Raw genomic sequence first — 13,384 nt, 5'->3', positions numbered from 1 at the left:
CATCTCAGGGACCCTTCAGATCCTGGGTTGCACCCACCCCACCTGCATCTGGTGGGTATGAGGGTCTTATTGGCAACCTTGGGGAATCTGAGTTTTCTTTCTTCCAAGTGAGTAACTATGAGTTTGTAAATAACTCCTGGGGGGTGTCCACTGCTCAACACTGCTTTGGGCTACTGGCCTTGAAACAGTGACTACCCACAGGCTGCAGAGGGGATCCTACCTAAGGATGGAGCGGGGGGCTGGGGGCTAGACAAAGCCGCTGACAACCTCTGCCCAGTGAGGCAGGCTGGTGACTGGTCTCGTCTCTCTGCTCATGAGCCCTGTGGCCAGGCTCCCAGAGGTGGGTGGAGTGAACAGGTGGCTCTTCTGTGAAACATTAAAAAAAAAAAAAAACTTGCAAAGCATGTGTTGTGCGTTCAGGGAGAGTTGCCAAATTCTTGCCCTTGGAATAATTTTTCAGGTCTTTCTATTAGAAAAAAAGCTTAATTTGGAGAGTGAGGGAGGAAGAATGAAGTCCAGGAAGGAATAGCCAAGTTAGCATAAAGCCCCAGGGTCTCTGAAAATCAGAAAGGAACTTTGTTCATGGGAGCCTGTTCTAAAGGACAGAGCGCCCACCCTCCCTCACCCCCGTTTCCGCAAAAGGAATAATCAGAACCACAGCTGAATTCACGGAATTCAGGCTGGCACATCTGAGCGTAGACACAAGCACCCCATGGACCTCTCACTCCAGCTTTGAGAAAACAGGATTGTGTTTACATGGTTGGTCTCTGCACGCCCAGTGCCAGAGCAGCCCCCAGCTTGGGGGACACGCCGACTTGGCACCAAGCACTCTCCGCCACCCTATCCTTGTTAGCCATGCTCAGGCTCAACAGCCCAGGGAACTCTGAGTCATCCGCCTCCTTCTCAACCACGACATGTTTCTGGGAATGTGAGAGCACTCAGCGACGTGACATTCCTTTGCTCGTAGTAGGAAGGCAACTCCCCACTTCCTTTCTCGTCACGTTGCATCATCTTTCCCAACAGGACCGGACAGATTTACTTGAAACTTACATGCCTTTAGGAAAGAAGGACCTGAGTCCACGTCTGAGCCCCACCCTCTCTTTATAGTGCAGCTGGGTTATCCTGCCCTAGAGGAAGAGGGCAAGTGTCATGAGCAGCCTTTGCAGGGATAAGAAAGACATACGTGACGTACGTTCTGCGCTCACCTCACCATCATGAAAACAGGGACGCTATAGTCAAGGCACACAAGTACATGGCACCTAGTTCACCCGTATCAGTTCGGGTGGGGGTATCTCAGTTTTAAAAAAATTCTACGCACTTGTCATCTCAGAGTAAGTCTCGGAAAGGTAAATGATATCTGCAAAACTTTGGCCCGTGAGTAAACTTTTGAACACCGAAATCCTGGGAGAATGTTATTTATTAACAATGTGGTTAACAGGCAAACACTGGGGGTTTGTGCATGGGAGATGGGGCGGGGGTGGTGGACACAGAGGTGACAGAAAGTGAATCTGTTCCCACGAGGGCGCAGAGTCATGGTGGGGAATGGACCTTCCATGGCACGCAGTCGAGGGCCGTGGGGTGGAGGGAGGGCAAGGGTGGGGTGCAGGGGAGGGGGCACTGAATGTCCGGGGGGAGGGCTGGGAGGACCAGCTGCAGGAAAGATGTTTGAACCAGGCTGGGAGAGGCTGAGATGGGGTACTGGTGTCCATTCGGGTGATGGGGCCACCACAGAGAAGTGGGAAGTGTGCAGGGAAGCTGGACAGGAGGTGAACAGAGTTGGGGAGGTGGCAGCCAAGGGCGGTGTGTGCAGGTGGCAGAGTGACCAAGCTGGAGGAAACAGGCACAGGCCAGGGATCCGTGCAGAGACAATTCAGGTTTTTGTTTGTAGATGGTCACAAGCCATTGAGAGTCTCGAGTAGATGAAAAGCTCCAGAAACTTGGCCTGGGAAAAGCTGAGGGTGGGAGGCTGTGTCTGTGCCACAGGTGGACTGGGACTGCGTTCGAGCGATAGCTAAGGCCAGGGAAGGTGAGAAACAGTAATTACGGTGATAGAGCGCATCGGAGCTCATCCCTTAGAGATACTAAGCACTTCCTGTCTCCTTTCACCATCACAACCTTGGTCCTAAGTGACAGTTCTATCAGCCCATCTTACAGATGAAGAAATTGAGGCTCAGAAAAGGGAGGGAACTGCTTCTGGACACATAATGTGTCAGCAGCAAGGCCAGCATTTCAATCGAGGTCAGCCTGACTCCGACCCCATCCTGTATCATGGAATAACAGAACTGTTCGGCACCCAGTTGTGGGAGGGGTAGGGAGGTGTTCTGGTGGCTTTTGCTTGGGAGCCTCTGAGGAAAGTTGATAGTGGGTAAGATGGGGGCAGGCATGGTAAGGAGGGGCAACTCATAACTAATCTAATTGGGACCAAAAGAAAACTTAACACCAGCAAAATACCATGGGTGGTATTCACAGTCTGGGATCAGACCTATAAGCCTGGGGTTCATGTAAAAGGTGAGACCAGAAGTGTCCACTTGATACAAAGGAAGATTGTTTCTATCTTGAGGGAAGGAAAGTAAAGTGTAAGCAGAAATGGAGGAGCATGGCTTCAGAGCTTGTAACATGCTGGTGGCTGAGCTCCATGCTGCCATTTGTTGCTACTGTTATTGTTTAGCTGCCCAGTTGAATCCAACTCTTTGCTACCCGGTGGACTGTAGCCTGCCAAGCTCTTCCATGAAATTCTCCAGGCAATAATACTAGAATGAGTTGCCATTTCCTTCTCCAGGGGATCTTCTTGACCCGTGTCTCCTGCGCTAGCAGGTAGATTCTTTACCGCTGAGCCACAAGCCTCTGCTGTGCATTCTGACAACCAGCCCTTCTGCTACTGCCATCTTGAGTTACAGGTGAGAAAGCAGAAGCTTGGAGACATTAAGTCTTCACCTAAAGCCATACTGTCAGTAACGGTAAACCTGGCACTTGAGCCACAGTCTGACTCCTGAGGGCATCCACATAGACAATTGTGGGACAGTTACCCAACAGGGGTTATCAACCAGCACTGGAGTGGCAGGCTACCCACAACTCCTCTAGCTGCTTATCTGCCTCCTGTCTATAGTTCATAAGCACTATTTTTGTAATAGAGACAAAAGGAGTTTTATAAAAGCAAAATGGTGGATGTGCAGTTGGACAGACTTTTTGGAAGACAATTTTCCAACCTCCATCAAAACTGAAAACTTGGCTTATTCTTTGACCCAACAGTTCTATTTTGAGAAAAAAATAAAAGGAGACCTGCAGAGCATCTACCTAGAGATGTACATACAAAGCAGCAGATTAGAGGCAATCTGAAAATGCCATCAATATCTACTAATAAAAGGCTGAGATAAATTTTGGCTCAGCCATACAGTTGAATTCAATACCAGGTAGCATTAAAAAGGATCACGGGGATTGAAATGGGTGTGTAAAGATTATTCACGATGATGGCACTTCCCTGGATGTCCAGTGGTTAGGACCCCACTCTTTCACCGTTCAGGGCACGGGTTTGATCCCTGGTTGGGAAACTAACCGTGCCATATAGTATGCCCCCCCAAAAAAATTTATGATATATTAATGTATGAGGAAAATACACTACAAAACATTATCTACCAGTTGGTCTTATTTGTGTTTAAAGAATTTGTTCGTATGAATACATTCATTAAACAATTCAGCTTTTTAGAAAGACAGCATGCAAATATTTAGTTCTAATTGTGACAAATGTTCATCAGAAGAGGCTGCACTGAATGTATGTGACGGGGAGGAAATTCAGTAAGAGTTGTAAGGGTGTATGTCAAAATGCTTTATGGCTTTAATTACTCTCTTTTAAAAAAGTGTTTTCTTTTATATTGGAGCATAATTGATCTACAAGGTTGTATGAGTTTCAGGTATACACCAAAGTGATTCAGTTATACATATACACATACTACTCTTTTTCAGATTCTTTTCCCATATGTTATTACAGAATATTGAGTTAACTTTTCTTTCCATGGTGGGTGGTGGTGTAGTCACTAAGTCATGTATGACTCTTGTGACCGCGTGGACTGCAGCCCGCTGTCCATGGGATTCTCCAGGCAAGAATACTGAAGTGGGTCGCCATTTCCTTCTCCAGGGGATCTTCTCAACCCAGGGACCATCATCTCCTTCATTCCAGGTGGTCTCCTGCATTGCAGGCCATCTTTACCGACTGAGCCACCATCTGAATTTTCTAGTTTTTCTTCCCAACAGCAAAAATGGATTACTTGGGGAGAAATATTTAATTTTAAATAAAATTTAAAACAAAAAGGAAAGAAACTGAGGTAGAAAGAAAAGATGAAGGGTATGTGAGTTCAAGGGCTGATGGAGAAGAGACTTTCCAGAAGGTAGTAGATAACATCAGCTGCCTCTGAAAGATTCAAGGAGATGAAGACCAAGATGAGGGAAGGAGGTATATATGGAATCTAAAAAGAAATGATACAACTGAACTTACAAAACAGAAAGAGACTCACAGACTCAGAGAATAGATTTATGGATGCTGGGAGAAGGATGGGGGAAGGGATAGTTAGGGAGTTTGGGGTGGACAGGTACACACTGGTATATTTAAAATGGATAACCAACAAGGACCTACTGTGTAGTACAGGGAACTCTACTCAAGGTTATGCAACAGCCTAGATAAAAGGGGAGTTTGGGGGGGGAATGGATACATGTACATGTATGGCTGAGTCCATTCGTTGTTCACCCGAAACTACCATAATATTGTTAATCGGTTATACCCCAATACAAATAAAATGTTTTTTAAAAATGAGAGAAGAAAGGAGACACACATGACCTCACCCAACTTACAGAAAATGTTTATTTATTGTTACTTATCTCCAGCCACTTTCCTCTCTCAGCAGACCTCCATTCTCCACTGAGTCCTTTCAGCTTTCATTACCTGGTTATGGAGCTTCCCAGGTGGCACTAGGGATAAAGAACCCACTCGCCAGTGCAGGAGATCCAAGAGAGGCAGGTTCAATCCCTGAGTCAGGAAGATCCCTTGAAATAGAAAGTAACAACCCACTTCAGTATTCTTGCCCGGAAAATTCCGTGAATAGAGGAGACTGGTGCGCTACAGTCCATGAGACCGCAAGGAGTCAGACACAACTGAGTGACTGGACGCTATAGCATTACCTGGCTATTCTGTGGGTGGTTCAGACTTGGCATTAGAACTGCCTACACCCTCCACCCCTTCACTCCAGCCCCCAAATAGTCAGACAGGCAGAAAGACAGAAACCAGACTTACTCACCTACACTCTCCATCTTTCAGGCTACGCCACCATCCACCCAAACAGAGCGTCATCCTAGATTCCTCCCTCCCCTCTCACTACACACATGTAAAAGATCCTGAACTCTCTCTTTGACTAAGCTCTCCTCTTTAACCTTGAGGGTACAGCCTTAGTCAAACCTTCCTCATCTCTTGTGTACACTGATTCACCTACTCCTTAACCCAACCTCCACACCTTCATCAATTCTAAATGCCATTGGACCGTTTGACTCACACCTGACACCCTACTCCCATTCTGTCAAGAATAAATCTAACTTTAAAATATTGCAAGTAATGAAGCAATAAGCATCTGTATGCATACAATTCAGTTTTTTTTCATTCAAATTATTTCCTTGGGATAAATCCACCCTTCTGATAATGCACCCCACTGGCATTCTTCTCCAAAATAAATGTTTTTAGAGTTTGCAGGGAAAATAAATTTTAATTTCTGTGCCTTGACTGCCAGAATATTTTTCTCCCTTTCATGCCAGGTCTAAGTTACCTTTTTATCGAGAAAAAAATCATTTCCATTTTAAAGCATGATATATATAAGCGCCTACCTCCTTCTAGTTTTTGATTTTGCTCTTACCCTCACACTGCTTCAGGTTATAGAAAGTGAAAGTTGCTCAGTCGTGTCTGACCCCCATGGACCATACCATCTGTGGAATTCTGCAGGCCAGAATACTGGAGTGGGTAGCTGTTCCCTTCTCCAGGGGATCTTCCCAACCCAGGGATCAAACCCAGGTCTCTCGCATTGCAGGCAGATTCTTTACCAACTGAGCTATCAGGGAAGCCCCTGAGGTCACAGAAATTTTTCTCTAATTGGCAGGCATTTCAAAAGCTTTGGGGCTTCCCTGGTGGCTCAGAGGTTAAAGCATCTGCCTCCAATGCAGGAGACCTGGGTTCGATCCCTGGGTCGGGAAGATCCTCTGGAGAAGGAAATGGCAACCCACTCCAGTACTCTTGCCTAGAGAATCCCATGAATACAGGAGCCTGGTAGGCTACAGTCCACGGGGTTGCAAAGAGTCAGACATGACTGAGCAACTTCACTTTCACTTTCACTTTCACAAGCTTTGCAATGTGATGATTTCTCCCCAGTGAACTCTTAAAAATTGGGGCAAGGATGAAAAGGAGGTTGGGCTTACTTTCTTCTAGGTGCTCCAAGTTAATAGCTTTTTAAAAACGGGGAGAGTCATCTCTATTCAGAGAGTAGCTGACTCTTACTAGCCTAGTGGGTTATTCTCTCTTTTTGAAAAAGAAGAATGTCATGGGCGAGGTCCCTGGATCGGGAGGTATGGAAGATCTCTTCTGAATTGACTGTAGCCATTTGGAGCAAACTCTAAACTGCTTGGGATTGACACCAGGATAAAATGACAACTGAATGAATGACTGAGCCATTCTTCCTCACCCTCCATAGAATTATCCAGCAATATCCTGAGCAAGGAGGCCAGGACCCCGAGGGCTTACACCTGCTGGGCGGATTTAAATGATTGTTTCGGGGGTAGTGGAGAGATTTCAGAACTTGGTTCATCAATATAAACCATCAAATAGAACTTACCATCTCTAGGTCAGACACACATTTTTAGTGACATAACTTTTCCTCAGATCAGGAATACTCTTAAATAGTGTTTTAAAATGCCTTTCTCACAGTAACAGACTCACAGAGGTAGAAAACAAAATTATGGTTACCAAGGGGGAAAGGGAGCGGAGGCAAATTGGAAGTACAGGATTAACAGATACACACTACTATATATAGAATAGATAAACAACAAGGATCTGCTGTAAAGCACAGGGAACTATAGTCAATATCTTATAATAACCTAAAATGGAAAAGAATCCGGAAAAGAATATAGATAGATAGCGTAGAATAGATAGATAGATAGATAGCTCTTCATTTGAAGGTCTGATGCTAACGCTGAAGCTCTAATATTTTGCTCACCTGATGCAAAGAACCGACTCACTGGAAAAGGCTTGATGATGGAGAAGAGCGAGGGCAGGAAGGGAAGGGGGAGCAGAGGATGAGATAGTTAGCAGTATGGACTCAATGGGCATGAATCTGAACAAACTCCGGGAGATAGTGGAGGACAGATGAGCCTGGTGTGCTGCAGTTCATGGGGTCACAGAGTGGGACACAACTTATCAACTGAACAACAACAGATAGATCTAGATCACTTTGCTGTACACCTGAAACTAACACAGTGTTGTAAACCAACTATAGTTCGATTATAAAGACCTTTATCAAACCCCGGCAAGCCTCTGACCTGCTTTCTCATCCTCACAGATGACCCAAACGTCACCAAAGAATGCCTTTCTCTTCTGAGACAAACAAACCCACCTACACTTGGCCCACCCTACCTTCCTCGCTCTCTTGCTCGGTTAAGTCCCTGCCCCAGAGCCTTTGCACAGCTACTGACTCTGCCACAGGCTCTCAGGTGACACTAGCGATAAAGGATCTGCCTGCCAGTGTAGCAGACGTAAGAGATGCAGGTTGGATCCCTGAGTCTGGAAGATCCCCCGAGGAGGAAATGACAACCCACTCCAGTATTCTTGCCTGAAGAATCCCATGGACAGCGGAGCCTGATGGGCTACAGTCCATAGCTTTTCAGAGCTGGACACAACTGAACAGCTTAGCACACACACCCGTGGGCTATCTCACAAAGCACATCTGTCACTTCTTGTCTCCAGTGCTGTTACCGCAGCCAAAGGTAGACCAACTCTGGCGGACCACTCAAACACCTTCCCTCTGCATGACCTGCCTCCACTCCAGCTCTACAAAATTCACATCCCACACAGCAGCAGGGATAACTGTCTAATAAGCTAAACAGAATTACATGCAGGCCTGCTCATAGCTGGGCATGACTTATGGTTCCAACCTCCCCATCTGTGCCTTCCTGTGCCACCTGGTCCTGACCTGGTTCTCCTGTCTCTCTCCTCATCCACTCTGCTCTGGCCACGCCAGCTGCTTTGCGGGATCTCAGCTACTCCAACCCAGAGGTTGTTCTCTCTCCTGGGAAAGCCTCACACAACCACCTCCTTTCTTATCCAAGTGAAAGAAACGTGAAAGTTGCAACTCCAGGCCAGAATACTGAAATGGGTAACTTTTCCCTTTTCTAGGGGAATCTTCCCAACACAGGGATCGAACCCAGGTCTCCTGCATTGCAGGCAGATTCTTTACCTGCTGAACCACAAGGGAAGCCCAAGAATACTGGAGTGGGTAGCCTATCCCTTCTTCAGCAGATCTTCCCAAACCAGGAATAAAACTGGGGTCTCCAGACCTCCATGTAATCCTCTTCTCCTTGGAGAGGTCTTCTCCACGCTCATGCACAGTTTTCACTTCGTCTTATTTCCTCCCCAGCTCTTATCTCTGACTTTGTGGCTGTTGTTAGTCACTCTGTCATGCCGGATTCTGAGACCCCATGGACTGTAGCCCACTAGGTTCCTCTGTCCATGAAATTTTCTAGGCAAGAATGCTGGAGTGGGTAGCCATTTCTCCTCCAGGGGATCTTCCTGACCCAGGGATCAAACCCACATCTCCTGCATTACAGATGGATTCTTTACCACCAAGCCACCAGGGAAGCCCTATCTCTGACTTAGTGTTGTTTATTTTCTTGTTGATGTGTTTACTGTGTTTTCCTCCCAGTCTCCTTAGTACCCAGAAGGGACCTGGGACCAGGAGGCACTCAGAACAGGCCTGCTGAGTGGGAGAATGAAACTCCCTGAATGATCACCTATGGAAACGTCCTAGTTGAAGAGGAGGAGAAATCCAGCATGTTAGGCTTGGGAGGGTCTTGGACAGCATCCCTAAGGTGGGCGTCCAGACTCTGCCGGACCTTTTATATGGACTGAGAGCTAATTCTCATTCAGGGCACAAAGGCAGATAAACATGAATAGCCAATGAGATGGCACATTACGTAATTTTCCAAGTGGCAATAGTGATAAAGAACCTTCTTGCCAATGCAAGAGATGTAAGACACACAGGTTCAATCCCTGGGTTGGGAAGATCCTCTGGATAAAGGAATGGCAACCCACTCCAGTATTCTTGCCTGGAAAATCCCATGGACAGAGAGTAGCCTGGCGGGCTACAGTCCATGGGGTCGCAAAGAGTCAGACACAACTGAAGCGACTTAGCACACAGTTTTCAAGAGCTTATTTAATAACTGGGGCTTCCCTTGTGGCTCAGCTGGTAAAGAACCTGCCTGCAATGTGGGAGACCTGGGCTCGATCCCTGGGTTGGGAAGATTTCCTGGAGAAGGGAAAGGCTACCCACTCCAGTATTCTGTCCTGGAGTATTGGGTCCCGAAGAGTCAGACATGACTGAGTGACTTTCACTTTCTTTCACTTTCTATTTAATAACCGCACTCTGATTCACCACTTAGTGTAACATTTATTAAGCACATGCTAAGTGAGGGAGTATTAATAGAAAATTAATTTTAAAAATTAATAAAAAAATAATCCAAGCCAGTGCTCCAAGTTAGAAGAAAGTGAAAGTGAAAGTCACTCAGTCGTGTCCGACTCTTTGCACCCCATGGACTATACCATCCATTGAATTCTCCAGTCCAGAATACTGGAGTGGGTAGCCTTTCCCTTCTCCAGGGGATCTTCCCAACCCAGGGGTCGAACCCAGCTGTCCCACATAACTGGCAGATTCTTTGCCAACTCAGCAGAATAGGTCTAAAGAGGTCTTTCCTAGCTGTCTCAGTGTGGGAAAAGGATTGAGAACATTAAAAGATAATGTAGGTAGGGACTCCCCTGGTGGCTCAGTGGCTAAGACTCTGAGCTCCCAATGCAGGTTCGATCCCTGGTCAGGGAACTAGATCCCACGTGCCACAACTATAGACCATGTAGCAACTAAGATCAGGATCAGCCAAATAAATAAATACTTAAAAAAAAATGATGGGGAAGACCTCAACAGAGGCACCAATGCTGAATTGCACATTAAATGATCAACATGAATTTATCAATGAAATCTCCACAAATTTTGGAAAGAGGGACCCACACTGAATGCAGAAGTCTGGAGGCAAGAAAGCCCTTGGCTGCTTTTAGCCCAGTGTTTCCCTATTAGACTTGTCTGCTTGTTAAATACAGATTCCTGAGCTCCCTCCACCCCCATCCTGACTCCACCACTCAGACTTTTTGAATCAGAATCCACAGGGCAGGAGCCAATGAGCCTGGACTTTTACCTGGTGCCTTGGGGCACTCTTGTGACCAGCAAGTTTGGGAAAGCTGGACTGACCTGCAGTAAGTGGCTTATGGGGTTTTGGATCTTAATACAAAACCCTTTGGTTCTTTTCTTTTAGGGGAGAGACCACAAATTCTTTTTAAAATGTGATCAAACAAGCCTTTTCTGAGAAAATGCCCCTCCCTGACACACAACATTTGAATACCTTCTCAGTGACCCAAGAGTCTGCTCTTTGGAACCCAGTGGGAGAAGCTTGAGGGCAGTAATTGCAATCAAGAGAGACCTTGGATAACACCGAAGGCAGCTCTCATAGCGGTGCAAAGATGTTGGCAAGGGGCTCCAGGTGGGAAGTCCAGTCAGTAGGTGAATGAGGATGGAAAATGAAGGACGTAGATGAAAGTCAGAATGAGGATTCCAGGGCATGTGACCAAGAACTAGGCAAGAGCCTGGAGGGGCAGAATTCAAAAGAGGGAGGTTCACCTTGGGGAGCCCTGCAAAGAGGGACATGGGGGTGGGGTGCAGGGACCATGACCCAGTTCCTTGTCATGTCCAGTTTACAAGGAGTGGAAGGGTTTCAAGGAATCAGGCACTGCTCCAAGGAATTTCAAGGAATCAGTGGATGTTCAGGTAGAAGTTTGGAAGGGGACCCAGGCTAAGAAAGTCAAAGCTGTGGTTTTTCCAATAGTCATGTATGGATGTGACAGTTGGATCATAAAGAAGGCTGAGTGCTGAAGAATGGATGCTTTCAAATTGTGGTGCTGGAGAAGACTCTTAAGAGTCCCTTGGACAGCAAGGAAATCAAACCAGTCAATTCTAAAGGAAATCAACCCTGAATATTCATTGAAAGGACTGATGCTGAAGCTAAAGCTTCAATACTTTCGCCATCTGATGTGAAGAGCCAACTCACTGGAAAACACCCTGATGCTGGGAAAGATTGAAGACGATGGTATTACCTACCCAATGAACTTGACTTTAAGCAAACACCAGGAGATAGTGAAGGACAGGGAAGCCTGGTGTCCTGCGCTCCATGGGGTCGCAAAGAGTCAGACCAGACTTAGGGACTGAAGAAGGGACGACAGGCTAAGATTCAGGGCTGGAAGACGATGGGTGACAGCTAATGCTGTGAGAGTCCTTGACCTCCTCTGGGAAGAAGTGGTAAAGTGAGACGGGAGGCAAGACCCTGGAGAGATCACCTATGAAGGGAGGGAGAAGAGGAGCGCAGGAAAGGGGAGAATCAGAGGAGGGAGAGACAGAGAGAACAAGGAACAGAGGAGTCAAGCAAATGAACTCTGCCAGGCCATTGGACTGGGCAGCTCAGAGGTCACTGGGCATCCTCAAGACAGTCTTTTTCTTTAGCTAACCCTTGTCCTTAGCGATAAGGAGACAGGCAGTCTGCAATTTACCTGCAAATGATAATTTACCCACAATTGAGGCTGAAAGAAAGGAAACGGAGGGTGGGATTTTTTTTTTTGGCGGGGGAGGGGGGAAGGGGAGGGGGAAGGGGGGAGGGGTGGGTGGTACTCACTGAAAGGTATAAAGGATCTTAGTTCCTCCACCAGGTACTGAATCAGCGCCCGCCGCATTGGAGCTTCCCTGGTGGTTCAGACCATAAAGAATCTGCCTGCAATGCAGGAGACCAGGGTTTCATCTCTGGGTCAGGGAGGATCCACTGGAGAAGGAAATGGCTACCCCACTGTAGTAGTCTTGCCTGGAGAATTCCATGAACAGAGGAGCCTCGCAGGCTACAGTCCATACAGTCGCAAAGAGTTGGACGAGGCTGAGCGACTCACACACACACAGCCCCTGCTTTGGAAGTGCAGAGTCTCATCCACTCGACAGCAGGGGAAGTCCCAAAGAGTGGGCTTTTTAAACGATGGGGCTTAGAGAGGATGAGTAGCTGCTCCAGCACACCTTACGGCTGGAACCAGGTCCGAGGAGGCCCAGGAGAAGAGACAAAAGAAGGGGAGGGGCGGAACCAGTTTGAAAAATGTGGTATGATCCCAGGTTCAGTCTTGGAGTGGCACGTGGGGCCCTTTGCAAACTGGGGCCATTTACCCCCGTGGGAGTCAGGTGGGCCCCTCCTCCAGTCGGCCACCGGAAGCGATTGCCCTTTTAAGGCGCTGGCCTCCGCGGTGAGTCACGCCGCCCGCCCGGTGGGGGTGCCCCACCCGCCCCCCTCGTCCCCGCGCCGTCAGCGCGCCCCGCCCCCGCGCTGAGAGGCCCAGCGGCTGCGGCGCAGGAAGTGGGCTCTCGGCGCCGCTCCATTCCTTTCTTCTGAGCCAGGCGTCTTCGAGCCTTTATCAAAGTTATTTTTACACTTTGAGAAATGTTCGAGTGAGCACTTGTGCGGTGCCACCTTCTCCTTGTGGCACTGGGGCCTTGAAGAAATTCTCCGGCTTATTTATAGGCCCTGCGTATTTTTACTCGGTCCCGAACTTGAGCCTCTTGGAAGTGCTGGTCTGAGTAGCCGCAGGTCTGGAGGGAGTCCCGGCTTTCTGATCAGGGATCCAATAACAGGGACTGGCCTGTGACCTGGGGGAGGCCCTGCAGGGCGAGAAGAGGGACAGACCCATCCAAGTTCAGTGCTGCAGTCGGGGCTGCTGTCAGAGACTCTTCCCCCGCCTGCCCCGTGCATGCGGGCAGAAAATGACCTTGGCCACCCAGCCCTTCCTCAGTGTGCTGTTATTTCAACCCCCCCAGTCCAGATGTAAAATCAGATCAACTTCGTCCTCCCTGACTGGTTGCTACCTGCTGAGAGCTTATCAGTGACACCAGACCTTTTTAAAAATATTTTTTATTTTCTTTTATTCAGCTGCTGGGTCTTAGTTGGGACATGCACGTGTGTGTTTAGTCCCAGCATGTGGACTCTTAGTTGTGGCATGTGGACTCTAGTTCCTGAGGAA

General features: G+C 47.7%; 1 long non-coding RNA gene across 3 annotated transcripts in view; it reads right to left on the bottom strand.

The window, feature by feature from the left end:
* The window catches only part of LOC138416517 (uncharacterized), a 29,551-nt gene extending 16,441 nt beyond the window's left edge, over positions 1-13,110 (bottom strand). For 2 of the 3 annotated variants that reach the window (XR_011247708.1, XR_011247707.1), the window contains exons 1-2: positions 12,007-12,503; positions 4,843-5,034 (exon numbers count right to left, since the gene is read on the bottom strand). This is a non-coding gene — a long non-coding RNA (uncharacterized lncRNA). Of the gene's footprint in view, positions 1-4,838; positions 5,035-12,006 lie in introns of those variants that run through there. The other variant, XR_011247706.1, reaches the window with a different exon arrangement.
* Positions 13,111-13,384: the final 274 nt, after the last annotated feature.

This window comes from Ovis canadensis, chromosome 12 (assembly GCF_042477335.2).
Source record: "Ovis canadensis isolate MfBH-ARS-UI-01 breed Bighorn chromosome 12, ARS-UI_OviCan_v2, whole genome shotgun sequence".
NCBI classification, from domain to species: domain Eukaryota; kingdom Metazoa; phylum Chordata; class Mammalia; order Artiodactyla; family Bovidae; genus Ovis; species Ovis canadensis.
This window is presented reverse-complemented; position numbering and strand designations above follow the sequence as displayed.